The 24,917-nt window shown below is 42.4% G+C and overlaps 1 protein-coding gene across 1 annotated transcript in view; it reads left to right on the top strand.

The window, feature by feature from the left end:
• Positions 1-24,917, top strand: part of dse (dermatan sulfate epimerase) — an 84,176-nt gene that overhangs the window by 20,156 nt on the left and 39,103 nt on the right. The gene's annotated exons all lie outside the window — the stretch shown is intronic.

The raw sequence follows: 24,917 nt of genomic DNA on the forward strand, positions 1-24,917 counted from the left end.
ATAATTGCTGGCACAGATAACATTAATATCAATGTTCCCCCAGTATATCATGATTAACTTGGGGAGAAAAGGGATTGTGGTACCAGAGATGCTGGCTGGTGTTTTGTTTCATATCAATATAAATTGATATAAAACAAAACAATAGTGGGACTGGAGCAGTGCCAGGCTGGGGGAAGGCGAAGGCATCTTCCACTGACAGGAAAATGTCTAACCCTAACTCGCCCCCCTTCTGGGGTGGGGGGGGGGGGTCATCATAGCCATAACAGAAACATGGCTGAGAGAAGGACAGGACTACCAGCTTAATGTTCCCGGGTACAGATGCTACAGGTGTAATAAAGGCAGAGGTAAGACGTGGAGTTGCCTTTTTGATGAGGGAGGATTTAACAATAGTGTACAGAGAGGATATTCGTGGGAATGTTCAGTGAGGTTACATAGGTAGAGCTTAGAAAGAGGCTGTGGGCCTAGCATCAAAACCTCGACTCATAGTCGCAGCATGGTTGAAACAAGGTCAGAGGAGGTCTTTGTAAGTCTCCTTCATGCTCGAGAGTAGTCCCCGTGTTATCGAGGCCTCAGCTAGGTCCCGCCGTATTTTTCAACATGGTGAAAAATGCCCGCGAGTAAAAAAAGATCGCCATAGAAAAAATCGATACTTTTTTTACTCGTAGGTTTGGTCGTAGTAGGTTGTTGTCGGTCAGCATGTTAGTCGTAGGTAATCAAGGGTAGTCGATGGTAGTCGTAGATACACTTCATCATAGTCGAAGGGAGGTCGTCTTCACTCTCCACTATTCGGTGTCCAATTTTCAGGTAGCTAGTTGTAGCTAGTCTTCAACATAGTCGAAGGAGGTCTTCAGCATAGTCGAAGGAGGTCTTTAACAAGACATTTTTTCAAATTCTCCTAAACTCTTCTAAACTCGCCAATTAGGTCGCCAAAGTAGGACAACCCCTTCATAACTCGTCAGTGATAAAAGTTGCACATTAATTAATTAAACTAATTAGAAAATGAGATCAAAAAAGTAAGCGCCATCTAATCATATATAATTATGTTTAATTATATTATATAAAAATAATATAATGAATATAATTGTGAGTGTGTTTTTTGAATGAGACTGCCGCAGAGGTCTGACTCCTGAACCTGCCTAATTAATGGGTGAGGGCAGTTCCTCTGGGTTCCCCCATTTACTGAACCCCACTGACTGCCAGTGTGCAGAGTGGGGGTCACGGCCATAGTGGGACTTGGGCCAGTACCAGGCTGGGGGAAGGCTAAGGCATCTTCCGCTGACAGGAAAATGCCTAACCCTAACTCGCCCCCCTTCCAGAGCTGCCCACCGCTGGAGGTGCAGCCCCTTTGGGACCGGCTGCGGGCTCCGTACGTGTGGCCCTGCAGCGCGTCCACCTCGGTCAGCATGCCCTTCTTGATCATCGTAGTGATGATGGTGGGGAGCACCACCAAAGATACTAGACCACAACAGGAATAAGTCCAAGAACGCATGTGGTTGTGAATGAGGAAGTGCAGGGAAGGTTTTTCACATTGATTCCTGCAGCGACAGACTAACTCCAGCCTGAACTGTCTCAAGTTTAGGAGAATGAGCGGTGACATCACTGGGAGTTACAGGGTAGATATCAAGTGTGTAGGAAGGAACTGCAGATGCTGGTTTACACCGAAGATATACCCACAAAATGCTGAGGTAACTCGGCGGGTCAGGCAACATCTCTGACATTCTACCCTGACAATAGACACAAAACGCTGGAGTAGCTCAGCGGGTCAGGCGATTGTGAGATGCACGCATGGGGATCTGGGTGCATTGCAGTTCGTTCCAGAGGATAAGCTGGATACGTGAACACAAGAGGTGAAGAGACACCGGCACCAGGGGAGCACGACCCTCTGGCGGAGGTCTCCCACTGAGCCGCAACCCAGGCGGCTCCGCTCCGCACTGCACCCCTCCTGCTCCTGTACCCAGGGTGGTCCGGAGAAGACCACAAGGCAACTGTATCACCCTGTCCCAACCTCACCTCCAGCCCCGACTCCGCCCCCAACTCTATCCTCAGGCCGTCGAGCGGGACGAGTAGCGGGTCTCCCCTCACTCACCTGGACACTTTACTGGTGATGAGCAAAGATATTAGATACCTTGAGCGACCTTCAGCACCACCATAGCGCCAGCTCCGTCAGATGGCCCGCTCGCGCGCTGCAACATCGGCCTACCGACAGCCTGACCGATCCCTCGTAGCACCCACTGGTCCGAACTCAATGTCAAACGTGCATTGATTGGACAATTACTACTTGGAAAATTGGAAGTTTTTCTCATATTTTTAAAATATGTGCAGGTTTTGGTCTTGACGAGTTTCAGGTATGATTTATATAATATTTTTACACAATATGTTAAAAAATTCAGGCAGTTCCGTGATTGGGTCACGAACTTGAACAAAAAAGCTCCTCGGCCCACAGCCTAAAACGAGAAAGGATCACTTTGGTGAAAATATTACAACCCCCCCCCCAAACAGTCAATGGGAATTCAAGGAACAGATGCACAGGAATATATTGCAGATAGCTGCAGGAAAGATTGGGTAGCATTGGTGAGAGACTTAAAGATCCCTAATCTTAATTTGGTCGCCTGCAGTGCAAAAGGCTTGAACAGGGTGCAATTTGATAAATGTGTTCAGAAACGCTTCCTTAATCAATATATAAAGGGTCCTACTAGAGAGAGTGCAGTACTTGATCTCCTCTTGGGGAACGAGGGAGAGCAAGTGACTGAAGGGTAAAGGGCCTGTCCCACGAGCATGCGACTGCATGCGGCAAGCGCGACCAAACCGGAAGAGGGGGCCGCGTGGAGGTCGAGTGGTCCCCGTACAGGGCCGGTCCCTCCAGCATGCGACTGCATGTGGTGAGCGCGACCAAACCGGAAGCGGGGGCCGCGAGGAGGTCGAGTTATCCCGTGCAAGTTGACGTGAAGTTCGAGCGAAGTCCGCGGGAAGTTCGCGCTAGGCGTACGCCGTCAAGTCGCTGCGTACGGCGTCAAGACACTGCATATGGTGTTGAGACACTGCGCACGCCCGTCGAGGCGGTGCGTACGTCCTCAATGCGGCTGCGGGCCGGCAGGCCGTTGTCGCGCGGAATTTTTGGACAGTGTCAGTTTTTCGGAGCCCCGCGCGATGTTGGGACCAGCTCCGCACAACTCCATGCGGCTACGGCGATCGAAGTGGTACCGGCCCCGCGAGGCCGTACAGTTCAAGTGACCATGTTAGGTCGCGCTTGTCGCATGCTCGTGGGACAGGCTCTTAAGTTAAAAAGCACTTTGGGATTGTCCATATGGATGGTGCAACTATCTTGAGCATTCTTGCACGAGATGACATATATCAGACCATTATTGTTATCTGAAAGCCTGTCGAGATGAGTGGATGAGCATTACTATATTGTACCAGAATTGGTATCTTTTCAAGGCAATTGATAACAGAGTAACCAACACTGCACTTGGTAGCATCAACACCTGCAATAGGGGAGGAGGATGGTGAGAAATGGAAACTTGCAATGTCCAGTAAATAATCTGTTCTGATTACATAACATTTGCAGTTTCCATTTAAAATTGGCTGTCAATGCATTTCTTATTTTGCAGTTTCATGAAGTATGAGTAATGAAAATTATGCTGAAGGGTATCATCGCATTAAACATCTTCCGATGATATGCACATCTCCAGTCGTGAACACAAATAAATGCAATTTTCAAGGAGTACATGGTAGTAGAAGTTCGTTCCCGGTTTCACATACAATATGTTCAACGTTGTGGCTTTTATGTGTTGTCTTCTGCAGTCAATACTTTAATTGAACTTTTGTTGTGAAGGACAAGTGTAAATGTAATATTGTGGCACACTGTCCATACAACCAAAGTCATATTTACAATCATTTTCAAAACTCATTTGACCTTTTCTATAATTATCCAGAGATAATTATAATCGAAAGAGTAAGATTTTAAGATACGCTTAACGATTTCCAGGCAATCTGATAGCTGATTCATAACTGTAAATTCCAAAAATAGAACCTACTTCCTTTCCTGATGTAAAGACACCTTAGAATTTCATGTGGCTTGAAGCTATTATCTGTGTTTATCAATAGTAAAATCAATTAAAACTCTGGCTCTGTAATATCATACAGATGAAATCCAGCAGGTATTGTTGAAGGAGACGGCAACGATGCCCTTGTTTCTGCAGTCAGTGATCTGGAGAGGTTGCAGAACATATTGAGGGATGGAACAGCCCAGATACAGTGGTTCATGTGGGAAGATCATAAGTGATAGGAGCAGAATTCGGCCATTCGGCTCATCAAGCTCACTCCGCCATTCAATCATGGCTGAACTATCTCTCCCTCCTAACCACATTCTCCTGCCTTCACCCCATAACCCCTGACACCTGTACTAATCAAGAATCTATCTATCTCTGCCTTAAATATATCCACTAACTTGGCCTCCACAGTCTTCTGTTGTAAAGAATTCCACAGATTCCCACCCTCTGACAAGAAATTCCTCCTCATCTTTCCTAAAAGAACGTCCTTTGATTCTGAGGCTATGACCTAGACTCGTCCACTAGTGGAAACATCCTCTCCACATCCACTCTATCCAAGCTTCTCACTATTCTAAACTGCCAAACTAAGGGGGAAAGTTTCTGTCACTTCTAGTAGCTAGGGAAATAGTTAAAAGTTAATGCTCATAGGTTGTGATATTAGGATTACCTTGCATAATTGAGTATAGGGATAATAAAATTAATTATGTTGGTGGATGACAGAAAATACTGTTTTGTGCATAAAGTAGGGAGTTAAATCAGTGAATAAAAACATAGAAAATAGGTGCAGGAGTAGGCCATTCGGCCCTTCGAGCCTGCACCGCCATTCAATATGATCATGGCTGATCATCCAACTCAATATCCTGTACCTGCCTTCTCTCCATACCCCCTGATCCTTTTAGCCACAAGGGCCACATCTAACTCCCTCTTAAATATAGCCAATGAACTGGCCTCAATTACCTTCTGTGGCAGAGAATTCCAGAGATTCACCACTCTCTGTGTGAACAATGTTTTCTTCATCTCGGTCCTAAAAGATTTCCCCCTTATCCTTAAACTGTGACCTCTTGTCCTGGACTTCCCCAACATCGGGAACAATCTTCCTGCATCTAGCCTGTCCAACCCCTTAAGAATTCAGATAATAAATGGCAAAGTGATTTTGAAAACTGAAGACATTGGGAAAGAAAAAAAACACAAAGTCCAAGTAAACCTCAGCAGATTTGTGGCAAATTTAACAAAAAATACGCAATGCTTCAATTTGGTAAGAAGAATGAGGGGAGGGTACAATTTAAACGCAAATGTAGAAGTTGAGAAACAGGATGGTGTATAGACGCACAAATCTTTGAAGGTGACAGGCAAAGTTAAGAACATTTCTATTAATGCTGGAATAGAGTACAAGATTGAGGATAATCTATCGAGTCTGTATTTAGCAGTGGTTAGATCTCAAGTGGTGCAATGGGTTTTATTCTAGGCACTTTATTAAGTTAATCATGGCCTTGGGGAGATTGCAGGGATGATTTGCTAAAGTAGTCTTTGAGTTGTGAGACTACTATAGACAAAGACGGTAGTGCTGCTATTAAAGTAGATATGTTCTAAGTCATTAAAAAGGTTTGACTAAAGTTGACAAAAAAAGTGATTTTATTTATAGACAGGTCATTCAGCAGGACACTATTTTAAGGTGTAAGAATTAGCGATAATATGAAGAGGTGTTCTTGCACATCTTGTAATATAGGATGCAAGCACTGCTTGAAAGGAGAATGAAAGAAAATGAATTAACCAATTAAAAGTTGAATATATAAAGGAAAAAGCGTCTACAAGAAATTGGGTATTGAATAGTTCCTTCCCTGCCCTTTTCAGATTTGGACAACTATCGGTGGTAATTTGTTTCATAATTTGTTTATTTTTTGATAAGATTAGCCTTCATGCTTACCAACAAAGCAGTAATCCAAAATAACCTTGCCAACTAGAGTTAACCGAGATTCATATAGGATTCCTAAACCAATTGTTCCTTGACTTCTTCTTCTGTCTTGGTGAAGGGCTTTAACCACTAACATTCTGTATTCAACCTGCAATTCATTTCTGTCAGCTCTGACAACAGTAAGCAACCTGTGCACTGCTTTATGCTTAGTTTGTTCCTTCCCTAGTTTGGTAAAAATGTTGCCCTTCTATTTGTCTAAACCACCTTGGATAGGAACTTGCTTTATCTCAGTCTCTAACAGTCCACTCCCATGCTTTGTGAAGTACAGACTTATATTTATTCCATGTAGAAATACCGAATATTGCGCAAAAGTTTGTATAATTATTAAATAAAAGCTGATTGTTTCCTGGTTTGCCATTCAAAGTCTAAGCTATATGGTCAGATAATTACTTTTCTCCCTCAATTTTTAACGGATTCATACACCAATTAACAGCAATACATGTGATATAGTTAATTTAACACTAAAAATAACTAATCCTATAATTCTAATTGGTAAAGCCGTATGAATAAGGACTCTTTAAAAACATTTCAGCAATTTTGCTTTTGTTGGTGCCCAGAATTGAATATAATTCTTACCTTATGCTGTACAACTGTCAATTTTGATCCTCCGGTTTACGTTCATGTTATAGGAGCAGAATTAGGCCATTCGGCCCATCAAGTCTACTTTGCCATTCAATCATGGCTGATCTATCTTTTCCTCTCAACCCCATTCTCCTGCCTTCTCCCCATAACCTGTGACACCCTTACTAATCATGAATCTATCAATCACTGTCTTAAACATACCCATTGGTGGCCTCCACAGCCTTCTGTGGCAATGAATTCCACCGATTCACTATCCTTCAAGTAAAGAAATTCTTCCATCTCCTTTCTAAAGGCTCATCCTTTTATTCTGAGCCAGTGGCCTCTGGTCCTAGAATCTCCAACTGTGGAAACATCCTCTCCACATCCACTTTATCCAGGACTTTCCGTATTCAATAAGTTTCATTCAGGTCACCCCTCATCATTCTAAATTCCAGCGATTACAGGCCAAGTGCTGTCAAACGTTCATAATATCTTAACCCAATCATTCCTGGGATCATTCTCGTAAACCTCCTCTGAAACCTCTCCAGTGCCAGTGCCCAAAATTGCTCATAATACTTCAAATGCGGGCTTATCATTACATCCCTGTTTTTATAGCACAGAGAGTGTAAGGCCTTATTCATTTAATGTTCATAGCAATGAGCTACTTCTTATGTACTACTCTTTAAACTGCCAAATACATCAATTGTCCTTTGATCATTGTATCCACTGCTGAGATGAATGGCAGTATTTCTATAGCTTCTCATCCACTGTTTTGGGAGGGTTTCAAACCAGGATTAAAGAATCCCGCTCATGTAACAATACTGTCTCCAATGAAACAAATGCAAAATCATATCAACATTTTTACAATATCAGAAGCGCAGGGAACTAGTAATAATTAGTTCTACTAAAGATACCACACAAGAATTATTCACCAAATGTCTTTCTTTGCTGAATCATTCTTTACCTCTTTAACAAATGTTTTTTCTGATGGTATAGTTAAAAACCTCAATGCGACAGTATAGCTCCCTTTAGTCAATAAAGAACTAATCTGATATGACAGCATTAGCTATTAGGGTTCCGCAAAGGCTAGTGGGGAACCGCAAGGCTCGATGCTGGGACCGCAGCTATTTACAATATACATTCATGATTTAGATGAAGAGATTCAAAGTAACATTAGCAAATTTGCAGATGACACAAAGCTGGGTGGCAGTGTGGACTGTGAGGAAGATGCTATGAGAATGCAGGGTGACTTGGACAGGTTGGGTGAGTGGGCAGATGCATGGCAGATGCAGTTTAATGTGGATAAATGTGAGATTATCCACTTTGGTAGCAAAAACAGGAAAGCAGATTATTATCTAAATGGTGTCAAGTTAGGAAATGGGGAAGTACAAAGGTATCTGGGGGTCCTTGTTCATCGGTCAATGAAAGTAAACATGCAGGTACAGCAGGCAGTGAAGAAAGTGAATGGCACGTTGGCCTTCGTAACAAGATGAGTTGAGTATAGGAGCAAAGAAGTCCTTCTGCAGTTGTACATGGCCCTAGTGAGACCACACCTGGAGTATTGTGTGCAGTTTTGGTCCCCTAATTTGAGGAAGGACATTCTTTCTATTGAGGGAGTGCAGCGTAGTTTTACAAGGTTAATTCCCGGGATGTCGGGACTGTCATATGCTGAGAGAATGGAGTGGCTGGGCTTGTATACTCTGGAATTTAGAAGGATGAGAGGGTATCTTATTGAAACATATAAGATTATTAAGGGTTTGGACATGCTAGAGGCAGGAAACATGTTCCCGGTGTTGGGAGAGTCCAGAACCAGGGGCCACAGTTTAAGAATAAGGGGTAAGCCATTAGAATGGAGATGAGGAAACACTTTTTCGCACAGAGAGTTGTGAGTGTGGAATTCTCTGCCTCAGAGGGTGGTGGAGGCCTGTTCTCTGGATACTTTCAAGAGAGAGCTAGAGAGGGCTCTTAAAGATAGTGGAGTCAGGGAATATGAGGAGAAGGCTGGAACGGGATGCTGATTGGGGATGATCAGCCATGATCACATTGAATAGCGGTGCTGGCTCGAAGGGCCGAATGGCCTACTACATCACATATAGTCTATTGTATATTGTATATAATTGTGTGCAGTTGGCCACACCTGAGGGAACTGCTCTGGCATTAAAAACAAAAAAACTGAAAATGCCAAGATGACTCAGCAAGTCAGCTGTGGGAGAAGAAGAAAGTTAACATTTCAGGTTGATGAAATGAACTGAAAAATAAACTAGAAAAGTAAGTGTACTTAATATAGCAGAGAAGAGGGGTGAAGAAACACATGGGGAATATCAGCGATAGAATGTAGTCCAGGAGAATACAGGTGGCAAAAATGCGATTAAAGCTGTTTTAAAGTGGGTGATCTGCCTGGAGGAGTGTAAAAGGAGGGAGATGAATGAGAGCAATTGAAAGGTCAAAATTGCTGAAATCATGTGACACAGAACACATCAGTTGCTATAAAGTATGTTTAAAACCAGGTCAGGTAGCAAATCCAAGTGAGAAACATGTGGATAACTTCTCATCAGAGTTGATCAGTCCTGAGATAGGAAATGATGGTTATCTAAAATTGTTGAAATCCATATAGAATCCTGAGGACTGTAATGTGGTTGAACAGAAGGTGAAGTTTCTGAAACTTGCATTAGGCTTTGCCTAAACTTGTCAGCAACTTAAAAACATCTGATAACAGATCGCCAACTTGAAATGTCAAAAAGTTTACACCCCAGCGGTATGAACATTGACTTCAACAATTTCAGGTAGTCCCTGCTTTCTCCTTCTTTCCCCTTCCCAGCTCTCCCACAGCCCATTGTCTCCACCTCTTCCTTTCTTCTTCGTGCTGCCCCCACTCCCACACCAGTCTGAAGAAGGGTCTCGACCCGAAATGTCGCCTATTTCCTTTGCTCCATAGATGCTGACTCACCTGCTGAGTTTCTCCAGCATTTTTGTCTACCGTCGATTTTCCAGCATCTGCAGTTCCTTCTTAAACATGAAATGTCAACTCCTTCTACATATAGTGCCTAACCTACTGAGTACGTATAGTCCAGGGATTTTCTAGTTTGATTTTAGATTTCCAGCATACTTTGCATCCTCTGATATTTAGTTGTTCCCATGCAAATAAAAATCCCAGATATCTGTGAATTCATCATTAACCTAGCATTTGGAAACACATCTGTCACATTGGCCCATCAATGAACTGTGCTTAGGATTCCCCAGATGTACCGTGGTGAACGGCCAGAAACATAGAAACCAGAAACATAGAAAATAGGTGCAGGAGTGGGCCTTTCGGCCCTTCGAGCCAGCACCGCCATTCAATATGATCATGGCTGATCATCCAAAATCAGTACCCCATTCTGGCATTTTCCCCATATCCCTTGATTCCCTTGGCCTCAAGAGCTAAATCTAACTCTCTTGAAAACGTCCAGTGAATTAGCCTCCACTGCTTTCTGTGGCAGAGAATTCCACATATTCACAACTCTCTGGGTGAAAACGTTTTGCAACATCTTAGTCCTAAATGGCCTACTCCTTATTCTTAAACTGTGACCCCTGGTTCTGGACTACCCAACATCAGGAACATTTTTCCTGCATCTACCCTGTCCAATCCTCTAAGAATTTTATATGTTTCTATAAGATCCCCTCTCATCCTTCAGCGAATTCAAGCCCAGTCGACCCATGCTTTCATCATACGTCAGTCCCGCCTTTTCGGGAATTAATCTGGTGACCTACGCTGCACTCCCTCAATAGCAATAATGTCCTTCCTCAAATTACGAGACCAAAATTGCACACAATACTCTAGGTGCGGTCTCACCAGGGCCCTGTACAACTTCAGTAGGACCTCCTTGCTCCTAAACTCAAATCCTCTTGCAATGAAGGCCAACATGCCATTGGCTTTCTTCACTGCCTGCTCTACCTGCATGCTTACTTTCAGTAATGTTTTATAGCAAAGATAGACACAAAATACTGGAGGAATTCAGCGAGACCCGCAGCATCTCTGGATAGTATACTAAAATAATAGCAGTTGGAACTGGTGTAGGACAAGATAATGTATTCAATTTGATATGAATATGTGGCTCAGAAGATGGGATAGTAAGAGATTCTGATTATTTTCCTTGGTTTAATGTTTAATGTTTCTTATTGATTTATTTTTAATGTGTTGTTAGTTAATGTTATTTAATGATTCAGCCTCATTATGTTGGTGAAATTTGATGACAGATTGTCTGTTTGACCTTAGGTCTCCATTTTTAGAATGTGCACTCTTGTCAATAAGCCTGGCATTAATCTCATGCATGTGCCCATTTTGTCCAGTTTTGCACAGAGGACACTGTAGTTTTAATAAATTGCCAATGCATTAACATCTCATCACAGGAGGTTCATCGTAAAGCTGTGATAAAAGAATAACTATAATGGGTGAAAATCAAATGTTTTTCTCGGTTGCTGAATATTCCAAGATGCTTTACAGTTAATTAGTTACTTTTGAATTCACAGTTGTGCAGAAGAGCATGAATGCTGATTGACGTTGTGAATTTTAATGCAGTTGAAATATAGTGCTGTGAAGCAGTGAGAAAGGCACTTTGTCAGTAACCACAAATGAGCTAGACCAACCGCGCCAGCAGTAATTAGAACAAGCAAGTCATAATCATATCCTGTGGAAACAGACCCTTCGGACCAATTTGCCCACACTGCCCAACATGCCCCATCTACAGAAGTTTCCATTTGCCTGCGTTTGTCTGATATCCCTCCAAACATGCCCTATCCATGTGCCTGTCTAAATGTTTCTTAAACATTGTAATAGCACCTGCTTCAAATAGCCCCTCTGGCAGCTCAATCCATATACCCACCACTCTTCATGTAAAAATGTTACTCCTAAAATTCCTATTAAATCTTTCCCTCCCCATGTTAAACCTATGTCCTCTGGTTTTTGATTACCAGCAGATTCAAGATGGCTGCTGGTTAGAGGCATTGTGTTTTTCAGCTTATTTATTTGTTTATTTGTTCCGAACAAGTAAAGACATAAATAGGAATAAATAACAACAACAAAATCGAAATAGTCAAACAATTGGACATTCCAGGCAATATTTGCAAAGCAATGAAAAGCATAAAGCAAAATTTAAATGTCCAACACTTTTTCTTTACAAGCTCGAAAAGGAGTGAGAAGAAGAATAACTTATTTAATCTCACCCCTTCTCCCTAAACTCTTCTTCCATATTTAATAATTAATTAATTAATAATAATAATACCTCAGACAATTTTTAGAGATGCATACAGACATATATATACATACAACTGATATACACATACAAGTAATGTGTATGAAGTAACCAAAAACATAAATAAATAATAAATAAAATAATAATAAACATTAACCCCTGTTTGTCAACCATCCCCTTCATCCCTGTACCTTGTGAAAAAAAGTTTTTTGTATGTCATTTTGAACTGGTTCATATTTGGACATTGCTTTAACTCCACATTCAAACTGTTCCACAATCCTACTCCACAGACCGAAATACAAAAAGTTTTTCTGGTCGTGCGGACTCTTTGTACCTTAAAATTAAATATTCTTTTACAAATCCATCAAAAATCATGAAAATGGCTTGACATCCATGCAGTCAAATTTTTTTACAGCTTTATAAGAAAGTTAAGTTTCTATCTGCAGGACCATTTTCTGTTATTTTTGAGGTTTTGGGGACTTTTGATGACATGTGCTGAAATGTGTTGACACACCAGCAATACTGGATCACCTGGAATCAGCAGAACTGGATTTCCTGGAATTTCTCTGTACTTTCATAACTAACCAAAGAAATGGCTACTAAGAAATGAGCAGAAGTAATGGAAGAGGTTAAAAAAATCTCTGAACTTCATGTCAGAGGAACTAAGTAAGGTAGCCAAACAACAGATGAGCCTACATGACTTAATTGATGAATTGCGACAACTGAAGACTGTGATTAAAGAAAAGGATAAGAAAATTGAAGAGCTTGAAAGAAGAGTAGAAGATTTGGAACCGTACACAAGGATGGATGACCTTGTGATATCTGGACTTGAGACAACCCACCGCACCTATGCACGGGTCACTGTAGGTGATAAGGAGGGTGAGGAGGCACCAAGAGGTGAATTACACTCACTTGAGCAGCAAGTCATTAAGTTCTTCAATGGCAAAGACATTCCTATAGACAGTAAAAATATAGCTGCTTGCCATACCATGCCTCAAAAACAGGACAACAGGCTGAATATCATCATTCGATTTGTGAGTAGAAAACATAAAATTGAAGTGCTAAAGCTTGCAAAAAAATTGAAGGGCACAAGGGTCTATGTAAATGAGCATCTCACAAAGAGAAATGCTGAAATTGCAAGACAAGCCAGAATCCTGAAAAAGGAAAAGCGAATTCAGGACGCTTGGACAAGAAACTGTAGAGTGATGATAAGACTGAATGGGACACCAAAACAGGCTAAAGTAACAGCCATTAGAGACATAAGAGAACTTGATCAATATAAATGCAAATGAGGCACATTTTGGTAGAGAGGTGGAATCTGGTGAAATATTGTTTGCGAGTGACAAATCTGGTATAAGGTAATGTGTGAATACACAGACTTTAAGCCTTTTGACTTTCAAGATCACAAACATTATGTGTTGGAAAATGACAGTGATCCAGAGATCCACTTCTACCAGAACATTAATATAATCATATAACAATTACAGCACGGAAACAGGCCATCTCGGCCCTTCTAGTCCGTGCCGAACACGTATTCTCCCCTAGTCCCATCTACCTGCACTCAGACCATAACCCTCCATTCCTTTCCCATCCATATAACTATCCAATTTATTTTTAAATGATAAAATCGAACCTGCCTCCACCACCTTCACTGGAAGCTCATTCCACACAGCTACCACTCTCTGAGTAAAGAAGTTCCCCCTCATGTTACCTCTAAACTTCTGTCCCTTAATTCTCAAGTCATGTCCTCTTGTTTGAATCTTCCCTACTCTCAGTGGGAAAAGCTTATCCACGTCAACTCTGTCTATCCCTCTCATCATTTTAAAGACCTCTATCAAGTCCCCCCTTAACATTCTGCGCTCCAAAGAATAAAGACCTAACTTGTTTAACCTTTCTCTGTAACTTAGTTGCTGAAACCCAGACAACATTCTAGTAAATCTCCTCTGTACTCTCTCTATTTTGTTGACATCCTTCCTATAATTAGGCGACCAAAATTGTACACCATACTCCAGAATTGGCCTCACCAATGCCTTGTACAATTTTAACGTTACATCCCAACTTCTATACTCAATGCTCTGATTTATAAAGGCTAGCACACCAAAAGCTTTCTTTACCACCCTATCTACATGAGATTCCACCTTCAGGGAACTGTGTACAGACTTACTGACTTGGAGTGTACTTAATGATATAATTAAAAATAGTAGTAAAATGGATTTTCCAACATATTTTGTAAAAAATGACAATTCAATTATTGAAAATACAGAGGACATTGCTAATCAGTTGAATGATTTCTTTGTTAATGTAGGCTCAAATTTGGCAAAGGAAATTAACCTTCCTTGAGACGAAAACATAAATTTTGATTTTGAACTTAACAACAGCAATTCAACGTTCCTTGTTGGAGTTTGTGAGAGTGCTGTGTTAGAAGTAGTCAGAAAGTTTAAGGATAAAACAATCAACTGATGGTAACTCCATTGATATGCCAATTATAAAAGAAGTAATTGATTGTGTCCTCAAGCAGTTTACCTATATATGCAATAAATCCTTTCTAAAAGGTGTTTTTCCCAATAAAATGAAAATGGCTAAGGTGATTCCAATCTATAAAAATGGTGACAAACATATTGTATCAAATTATAGATCTGTGTCTTTGCTACCTCAATTTACTTGAAAAGCTATTTGTGAATAGACTTGATGACTTCATTGAGAAATATGAGTTATTGAGTGATCATCAATATGGGTTTAGGAGTAATTGATCGACACCTTTAGTGGTGATGGATTTTATAGAAAATATAGCAACAACAATAGATAAGAAACTACACACTGTGGGTGTATTTATTGATACAATTGATCATTCCTTATTTTTGCAGAAATTGGAACGTTATGGTAAAAGAGGTGTCACACAAAATTGGTTGGGAAGTTATTTAAGTAATAGATTTCAGTATGTAAAAATAATACATAAAGCTTCTTACTGTGAAACTACAAATCCATTATTCATAAAGTCCGGTACCTTAAAATGTTTGGATATTGTGCATTTGGATATTAGAAATATTTTTCCGAGAGGAATAAAAGCCTTCCTGATAGTATTCAAAAAAAAAATTCATTAAGGGAAGGACATTATAATTTAAGAGGGTTGTGTAGTTTTGAAACATGTAAAGTGAGAACCAATGTAAAATTTAGATGTGTCTCAGTTTTGGGAGTCAAATTATGGAACGGGCTTAGTGATGGGTTGACATTTTGTAGCTCGTCATAGTCCCCACCATTTCAGGGCACCATTATGTTTGGGACACAGCAATGTCATGTACATGAAAATAGACCTGTTTGGTATTTAGTTGCATATCCTTTGCATGCAATGATTGCTTAAAGTCTGCAATTGATGGACATCATCTGTTGCTGGGTGTCTTCTCTGGTGATGCTCTGCCAAACCTGTATTGCAGCCATCTTTAACTTGTGATTGTTTTGGGGGCTAGTCCCCTTCAGTTTTCTCTTCAGCATATAAAAGTCATGCTCAATTGGGTACAGATCGGGTGATTGACTTGGCCACTCAAGAATAAATCATTTTTTAGCTTTGAAAAACTCCTTTGTTGCTTTAGCAGTATGTTTGGGATCATTGTCTTGCTGTAGAATGAACCACCGGCCAATGATTTGAGGCATTTATTTGAACTTGAGCAGATGAGATGTGTCTATACACTTCAGAATTCATTATGCTACTACCATCAGCAGTTTTATCATCGATGAAGATAAGTGAGCCAGTAGCTTCAGCAGCCATACATGCCCAGGCCATAACACCCCCACCACCGTGTTTCACAGTTGAGGTGGTATGCTTTGGATCTTGGGCAGTTCCTTTTCTCCTCCATACTTTGCTCTTGCCATCACTCTGATATAAGTTAACCTTCGTCTCATCTGTCCCCAACCTTTTTCCTGAACTGTGGCTGCTCTTTTAAGTACTTCTTGGCAAACTGTAACCTGGCCATCCTATTTTTGCTGCTAACCAGTAATTTGCATCTTGCAGTGTAGCCTCTGTATTTCTGTTCATGAAGTCTTCTGCAGACATTGGTCATTGACAAACCCCCACCTGACTCCTGAAGAGTGTTTTTGATCTGTCGGACAGGTGTTTGGGGATTTTTCTTTATTATAGAGAGAATTCTTCTGTCATCAGCTGTGGAAGTCTCCCTTGGCCTGCCAGTCCCTTTGCGATTAGTAAGCTCACAAGTGCTCTCTTTCTTCTCAATGATGTTCCAAACAATTGATTTTTGGTAAGCCTAAGGTTTGGCTGATATCTCTCCCAGTTTTATTCTTGTTTCTCAGTCTCATAATGGCTTCTTTGACTTTCATTGGCACAACTTTGGTCCTCATGTTGATAAACAGCAATAAAAGTTTCCAAATGTGTGATGGAAAGACTAGGTGCTGAGAGCTCTCTTATACCTGCATTAAGGAGGCATTTAAACACACCTGAGCAATTACAAACACCTGTGAAGCCATGTGTCCCAAACATTATGGTGCCTTGAAATGGGGGAACTATGTATAAACACATGTAATTTCTACATGGTGATACCAAAATGTATAAAAATACCCTTTAATAAAATCTGACAATGTGCATTTTAACCACATGCATTTTTTTTCTATTACATATCTCAAATTGTGGAATACAGAGAGGCAAATAAATAAATGATGGCTCTTTGTCCCAAACATTATGGAGGGCACTGTAGGTACCTGCACTCCTGGGTCCCTCTGCTCTACAACACTCCCCAGAGCCCAACCATTCACTGTGTAAAGTTGTATATGAGTGTTTTGCAGAACCCATCTTATGCATTCTGGTCTCACTCTGACCTCTTTTGTGTAACTCTGAGCAACAGCATCTCTTCATCCACCCGGGCATGTTCCAATCCCCGTGGGATACTGCACTGAGTTAAATAATTTCTGTTACCCAGTCATTTCAATTTGTGTTCAGTACGTTATTCCAATTCTGATCTAAGGTCATCAACTGCAACAGTAACAATCTCCCAATGGTATAAAAAGTAGTTTACCACCCAACGGTATGAAAAGTAAATTTTAACCCAAAGATATGAAATGCATGGGTAACTTACAACCAACGATATGTATTTTGGGGTTCTTTAAGACAACCGATTGAAGACAGCACCTCGTATATCTAAGGTAGCTCACAACCCAACAATATGAACATTGAATTCTCCAGTCTTGGATAACTACCAAAACCCTCAAATTGAAGCAAAAATATATAATGAAAAAGCAAAAGTCCTACCTACATTATGCTTGTGAGAACTCAAAAATATTTAAACAGTGAGACAAGTTCATTTATATGATACATTTTTGCTCTTTAATCCAATTCTTAATCCGATTCTTTCACTGCTCATTTAATCATTGAATTATTTATTTTCTCCAGTTATTAATAGGACAACTGAGTTCCATTTTCCGTTATTCTGGAAAGATGTGTACTGACAGTAGGTAGTGGCACACTCTCCTGCATAAATATTCAGTACAAAGTGATCTTCCTATTTTTATCTTTTTGGGCCTTTATAAGCTGTTATGAAAGTTATTGTCTCTATTATTAATATGGTTCTAGGAAGCATAGTGACTGCCATGGTAATGCAATATTAAGTGCCAGTTATTGCTGGGGGAAATGAAAAAATCAAGTAAATCTGATTTAATGTAACTGAATGAGTTATTTTTGCATACGGTAAGAAAGACCATCAGTGCCTGGGAGCACTTGATGGGAATGCACAGAATTGTGGTTTTGCATTAGAACTGCTAAATGCTTAACTGATGCGTAGGGAGTTTGAAATAGGGAGTTTCTGGTAAAACACTGCTATATATTCCATGTAACCTTCTGGGACTTACACAATAATATTTAATTTCTGTAATGTTATCTAGCCTTGGGGTAAACATTAATGTATGACTTGTGAACTACTAATTTTACTTCGGAGTCACATGAGTGACTACGTGAAGAACCCCACCAGGATGCATGTGTGTCATATCGCTTTCACGCTTGCGAAACGACAGGCGGGGTGGAGCGTTCTCCCGCAGCAATAAGTTTGAAACCGCGACCTGGAGGTAAGTGATTTACTCTGCGGTAGTTTTTTGTCCACGCGCTGTTTTTACACAGGGTGGGGGAAGCTGGACAAAATAGTGTCCTCAAGTCCTGCGAGTAAAGCTGGCTGGGGAGGACCGCAAAGTTGTGGGAGCCAGCAGCAGCTAAAGGCACAAGCCCGTAAGGGATCAGCTGTGCCGACTTTTTGGTCCCGCCGCGGCCAGAACACCACAGCCGGGCGGGAGACTATTCAGAATGGGGCCGTCGACTTTGACAAGTCGAAACGGCAGGAGGCGGGGTGGAACGACGTTCCCCCGTAGCGACAGTTTAAACCTGGACCTGCAGGTAAGTGAAACTGCGGTCTTTATTCTCCCCATACTGTTTCACAGGTGGGGGAAACATGGAGAGCTGTGCAAACAACGGCAGGCGGCACAGGAATCACCCGGAAGGGAACAGCTGTGCCCGACTTCGCTCCCGCACCGGCCAGATTAAACACCATGGCTGGGCGGGAGACTTTACAGAATGGAGCCGTTGGCTTTGACAAGTCAAAACGGCAGGAGGAGGGGTGGAAGGACGTTCCCCCTTAACGGCAAGTTTTAAGCCTGGACCTGCAGGTAAGTGATACTGCGGTCTTTATTGTTCCCATACTGTTCTACAGGTGGGGGAAACATGCACAAGGCAAAGAAGCCGACCAGAGCTGCGACAAAGCTGGCGGGGGAAGACCGCGGAGTTGTGGACGCCAGCAGCGGCTGGCGGCACAGGAATCACCCGTAAGGGAACAGCTGTGCCCGACTTCGCCCCTGCACCGGCCAGATTAAACACCGCATCTGGGCGGGAAGGCAAGAAGAAAACCAAAAGAGTCGTTGACTGATGAGTCCGACTTTGAGCAGCCGCGAGCGGTCAGCGACTGTGAGCGCTGGAGCCGGTTGGAGCGGTTGGAGCGGCTTATGGAGCAGAGCTCCAACATGACAGACTCCGGGAGATGGAGTCTAGTCACCGTGGGGATATAAAAAACACCCACAGCAGCAACGTAGGGCTGCACAGTGCATCTCACTCGTCAGAGGGGAGTACTGGGGGGTCAATTCTGGGCTGACCCTGAAGAGGGGTTTTGACGAACAAAACTACAAGTGTGCAGGGGGTGCAGGAAGGCAAAATCTACTGGTCATGGTGTCCAAATACATACAGCCAGATCACGATGGACACCACTGCAAAAATACTTGGGACCAGGAAACGGCGCATCCCTGAATGTTCAATCGTGGAAGTAGCATCTGGAAATATATCGGAGCAGGACTTAGGAAAGCCCTGGGGCTCATAAAGGTGACAACATTAAGGATCTCCTACAGCCAAAGACAGCACCCTTATGCACCCACCAGCAGAACAAGAGTAAGCTGGTGAAAGCTCAAAGGCCGGGCATACAGTACAGCGGTCTTTTAGACCATAGCCCAGATCGGCCTTTCTGGAAGATGCACAAACCCCCAACCCAAAAACAAACCCAGTCACCGGCGCCTCAACCTCCACGAAGACCACACAGAAGAAGCAAACTTCCACTGGTAACAATTGAGGTAGGTAGGTCTGGTCCCTTACAAATTATAGGAAGAGTGGATAATACACACATTGGTGGGAGATTACACTCTTTTGGATACATGGTGTATATTAACTACAGACACTTATATCCTAAGCAGTATCCAGGGATATACCATTGAATTGTGCAAAAGGGGTAATGGGTAAACCCAACACGATTGGCTGGAATTTGTGTCTTATATCTTTACCAAAAACAAAATAGATGGTGACAGTCGCATCATCATCGAATTGACCAAATTGAATACATTGTACTATATATTCAGTACAAAATGGGAACTGGTAACTGCTAAAGGACTGATTTCCAAAGTCTACTCCATGGCTAGCATCGACCTAAAAGATGCTTACTATTCAGTGCCTACACGGACTGATCACAAACGTTATTTTAAAAAATTCAACTGGATGGGGCAGCTCTGGCAGTATAGAGCTCTACCAAATACATAATCATATGATCATACTAATTGTGGGCATAACTTTGGAGTTGGCCTAACTAGCTGTAACAGCCACCATACAATTGGGTGAAAACTGGGGTTATCATCCATCCAGTTAAATCTAAACTAACGCCTACCAACATAATGGATTATTTGGGGTTCACTATTGACAGCTCACATGTCGGTGACTTTACCAAAGGACAAGGCTACAGTCTTAACTGAGGCCTGCAACAACTCCACTGCCATCAGTGAACCGTCTATCAGATTGGTAGCAAGGGTAATTGGCATATAGTGTCTGCCTTTCCAGCCACACAATTTGGACCTTTGTATTACCAAAAATCTACAAAGGGCAAAAATACAAACACTCAAAGTTAATACTGGTCATTTCGACAGACCAATAAGCCACCAATCAAAGCTTATGGAATTAAAATGGTGGAGGGATAACATTCGGCATTGTTCCAACCCTATCGTTATCAGCAAACCCTTAGTGGTGCTACAAACTGATGCCAATGCACTTGGTTGGGGTACTACCAATTTTTTCCATCTCCATCTGTGGAGGTAGATGAAAGGCACAGGAGGCATCATTATCACAGACACTGGGCATAAACTACCTGGAAATGTAGGGTGCGTTCTATGGCCTAAAGTCATACTGCTCTGGGATAAATCACCAGCATGTTAGACTACTGAGTGACAATCTGACTAATACAATTTGGTAATGGTGTATCCAGAGAAATATTGGAATATCAGCTACTTACCTACCAAGTAACCCAAAATTCAGTGACAGATATCAGGTCACGCAAATTAAATAAAATAAGACTTAATCACCAGTTACCAAACTGTGTTTCTTGGGAACCAGACCCTGGGACAGCAGGGACAGATGCTTTTCACTGCATTGAGGGGGCAATTGTTTATCTATGCATTCTCTCTTTTTCTACATCATCAGTTGGGTATTACGAAAAATACAACAAGACTCGGCATCTGTTAATTGGTAGTGCCGATTGGCCTACTTAACCATGGTTCCCTGTGATACTCAACATGGGTTTTAACCATGCATCACCATCCTGAAACAACCAGATTATTGGTTCATCCTGTAACAGGGGAATCCATCCATGTCAAAAACAACAAACCTATCAATTTGGAGAGTCTAAAGAAACCTCTACTGCAACTGGGATTGGCGGACCGAACATTGAACATTATCTCAGCGGGCCACAGACAGTCCACCAAGAACTGTATCTGGTATACATCAGGAAATGGGAGATATATTGTCACAGAAACAACATCACCTACAATTTGATGAACATAATGTCTGTTCTCGAATTCCTGGTAGGCCTTCATTATGATGAGGAGCTCAGTTACAGTGCCATTAACTGCGCCAGAAGTGCCCTTTCAACATATCTATGGCGAGGATCAGAGCGTCATTCTGTTGGGACTCACCCCGGTAACCAAACTTATGAGGGGAATTTTTTATATCAATCCCCCAAGAACCAGGTACTCTCAAATATGGGATGTGAGTATTGTCCTAACGTTGCTAAGGAATTGGTCTCCAGCAACAGCTCTGTCCCTGCTAAGACTGACGCACAAAACAGTCATGCTGATGGCTTTGGTCACGGCACTAAGGGTACAGTCGTACATAAGTTAAGGCTGGACTATATGACTTCTTCAACAGGAATATAACGTTTTCATTTTACGAATTAGTCAAACAGAACAGACCGGGATCATCAGGCCTCAAAATAGAATTTAGGGATTACCCTACAGATATCGTCTCTGTATAATAAGACAATTATTGTTCTATATGGAGAACACCAAAAACATCTGAGGCTATGAGATGACACTACTAATCAGCCACAAACAACCCACAAAAAAGTGTCGGTTCAAACTATTTCCAGATGGCTGAAACAGGTTTTAACAACAACTGGGGTGGATACTAACATATTCAAATCTTATTCCACCAGGGCTGCAACTACATCGGCAGCTATGGAGTTGGATGTACCAATGAACCAAATCCTCGAGACAGCAGGATGGATCAGGGGAAAATGTTCCAACTATTCCACCACAAACCAGTAGTTAAACTGGAACTTTGCAGAGCCAATTTTAAGTTCTGTAATATAATTTCACCCCATAAATAGGGGCTATAATTTGTTGTTAACAATTTATCATGGATTTCAATGCTGGATTCATGTCTAAACATGTTAACACAATTCCTCCCACAGTCAATTAAGGCAGATGTGATGCATGGACTCGTTTCCACGACATGAAATCACAGAGCTTTGAAATCTTCACGTAGTCACTCACGTGACTCCGAAGTAAAATAGTAAGATTAAACGAGAGCTTACCAGTTCGAAGTTTGATCGTTATTTTATGAGGAGTACGTTGAGGGAATACGTGCCCTCCGCTCCCACCCTTGATCATATACTCAACTGGTATTTTCTTCTCTAATCTTACTATGTTCAGTCATTACAGTTATCTGTGATTTCACACCGCTGCTTTGAAGAATGACACTCATGCGTCCTGGCGGGGTTCTTCACGTATTGCCTCAACGTACTCCTCATAAAATAACGATCAAACTTTGAACTGGTAAGTTCTCGTTTAATCTTACTGTTATATGGCACGTTTCAAAGGTGTGCTATCAAACTGGGGTTGATATTAAGCCACGTGATACAACATAAACAAAGACTTGGTGAAAGTGATTTGTGTTGAGACTGTCTTAATGAAGAAAACAGAAACATGTTTAGAGAGGGAATTCTCAACCTTAAGGCTGTGGAACTGAAGGCACTGGTACTATTGGTGAAATGATTAAATTCAGGATTGAATGAAGGACCGAATTCAGAGGAATGCAAACATCTCAGAGAATTACAGAGCTTGGGGACAATGCAGTGATAAGGGCAAGCAAAATCATTGAGATTTGAAAAGGATGGAAGTATTTTTAATTTGAAGAGTCAGTGTTTGACAGTTAACACACGTGATGGACTTAACGCAGGTCAGAGTCATAAAGTCACACAGCACTGAAACAGCCTCTTCGGCCCAACTCGTTCATGCGACCAAGATGTCTCATCTAAGATCATAGGTGACAGGAGCAGAATTAGGCCATTCAACCCATCAAGTCTACGCTATTCAACAATAATAATAATAATAATAATAATATATTTTATTGTCATTGCACATACGTGCAACAAGATTTGGTATGCAGCTTCCATCCGATGTCATAACTTAAACAACCAATAAAATTTAGATTTAGATACCCCGAGAACATGGTTTGTATAAAAAGAACAGTAAAACAGTCAAAACATTCTAAAGTGCAAATGTGTCTGTGCGTCGTGACCATCCGAGGGAGACAGTTCATGGGGGTGTGGAGGCACCCAGCAAGGCCAGTTCAGAGCAGCTATAGCTCTGGGGATGAAGCTGTTCCTGAGTCTGGAGGTGCGGGCGTAGAAGGGCTTGTAACGTCTGCTGGAAGGTAGGAGTTCGAACAGTCCATTGCAAGGGTGTGAGGAGTCTTTATGGATGCTGACGGCCTTCCTGAGTCACCGTGTGTGGTCGATGCCCTCCAAGGCTGGTGGCTCTGTCCCAATAATCTTCTGCGCTCTGTGATAGCACACAGAGATGCTATAGTATGCTCTCTGTCGTGCAGCGGTAGAAGGTCGTCAGCAGCTGTTGGGGCAGACCAGTCTTTTTCAATGTTCTCAGGAAGAACAGTCGTTGCTGTGCCTTTTTGACCAGCGCAGCGGTGTTGTTGGACCGTGTCAGATGATCTGAGATGTGAGTGCCCAGAAACTTAAAGCTGGACACTCTCTCCACACTGTCCCCGTAAATGTAGATTGGGGCGTATTCTCCATTATGAAATGAAAAAAAAAAATCCATTATGTGTCCTCCTGACAGTAGTCAACGAAATAATCATCTCCCTTGAAAGGGGACACAGGGCGTCGCGGTTGCCCGAGGTGCCGCCGTTTAGTGACAAAGGTGGGTTATTACATGCCCAAGGACACGACAGTATGCCGCCAGGTACCCTCCGGCACCACCTCCTCTCTGTGCTATCTGTCGTTGACCTCCTTCATCACCGTTGGTGAACAGCCCGATCATTGTTGTGTCGTTTGCAAACTTGATGGTGTTGGTGTCGAATGCAGGAACACTGTCGTGTGTGAAGAGGGAGTAGAGCATGGGGCTCAGTACACAGCCCTGTGGTGTGCCGGTGCTCAGGGTGATAGTGGAGGACAGGTGCGACCCCAGTCTCACTGCCTGAAAATTCAGGATCCAATCACATATCGGCGAGCTAAGGCCTAGCTGGTGGAGCTTGGTGGGGAGGACCGCATTGAATGAAGAGATATAGTCTATGAAGAGCATCCTCACGTACGTGCCCTGTCTTTCCGGGTGAGTCAGGACAGTGTGAAGAGCCAGAGAGATGGCATCCTCTGTTGATCTATTTGCTCTGTATGCAAATTGATGAGAGTCCAGTGAGGCAGGGATGCTGGATTTGATATGGGAGAGGACCAGCCTTTCAAAGCACTTCATTGGGATTGGAGTTAGGGCAACTGGGCGGTAGTCGTTCAGGTTGGTGACTTTGGACTTTTTCGGCACCGACACTACGGTAGCTGCTTTCAGGCACTTGGGGACCGTTGCCAGAGATAGAGACAGGTTAAAGATCCTCGTGAATACCTCCGCTAGCTGTACAGCACAGTCCTTTAGTACCCGTCCCTGGACTCCATCCGGGCCTGCAGCCTTGAGTGGATTGATCCTACGCAGAACGCACTGTACCTCCTGAGTGCTCAGTGTTAAGGCCTGTCCCTCCGCCATGGCCGGGGTTATTCCACCGTGGGGGCAGGCGGGGCTGCTCGTGTAGTCATTGATGTCCCTGACACCCTGCCACATGCTTCTGGTGTCCGCGGTATTGAAGTGGTCTTCCATCCTTTGCCTGTGGATGTCTTTGGCCTTTTTTATGCCTTTGTTCAGGTTCGACCTGGCCGCACTGTAGGCAGAAGTGTCCCTGGATTTAAAGGCATTGTTACGTGCCCTTAGCAGATCCTGAACCTCCTTGTTCATCCAGGGTTTCCGATTTGGGAC

This window comes from Leucoraja erinacea, chromosome 5 (genome assembly GCF_028641065.1).
Source record: "Leucoraja erinacea ecotype New England chromosome 5, Leri_hhj_1, whole genome shotgun sequence".
In the NCBI taxonomy this organism is placed as follows: domain Eukaryota; kingdom Metazoa; phylum Chordata; class Chondrichthyes; order Rajiformes; family Rajidae; genus Leucoraja; species Leucoraja erinaceus.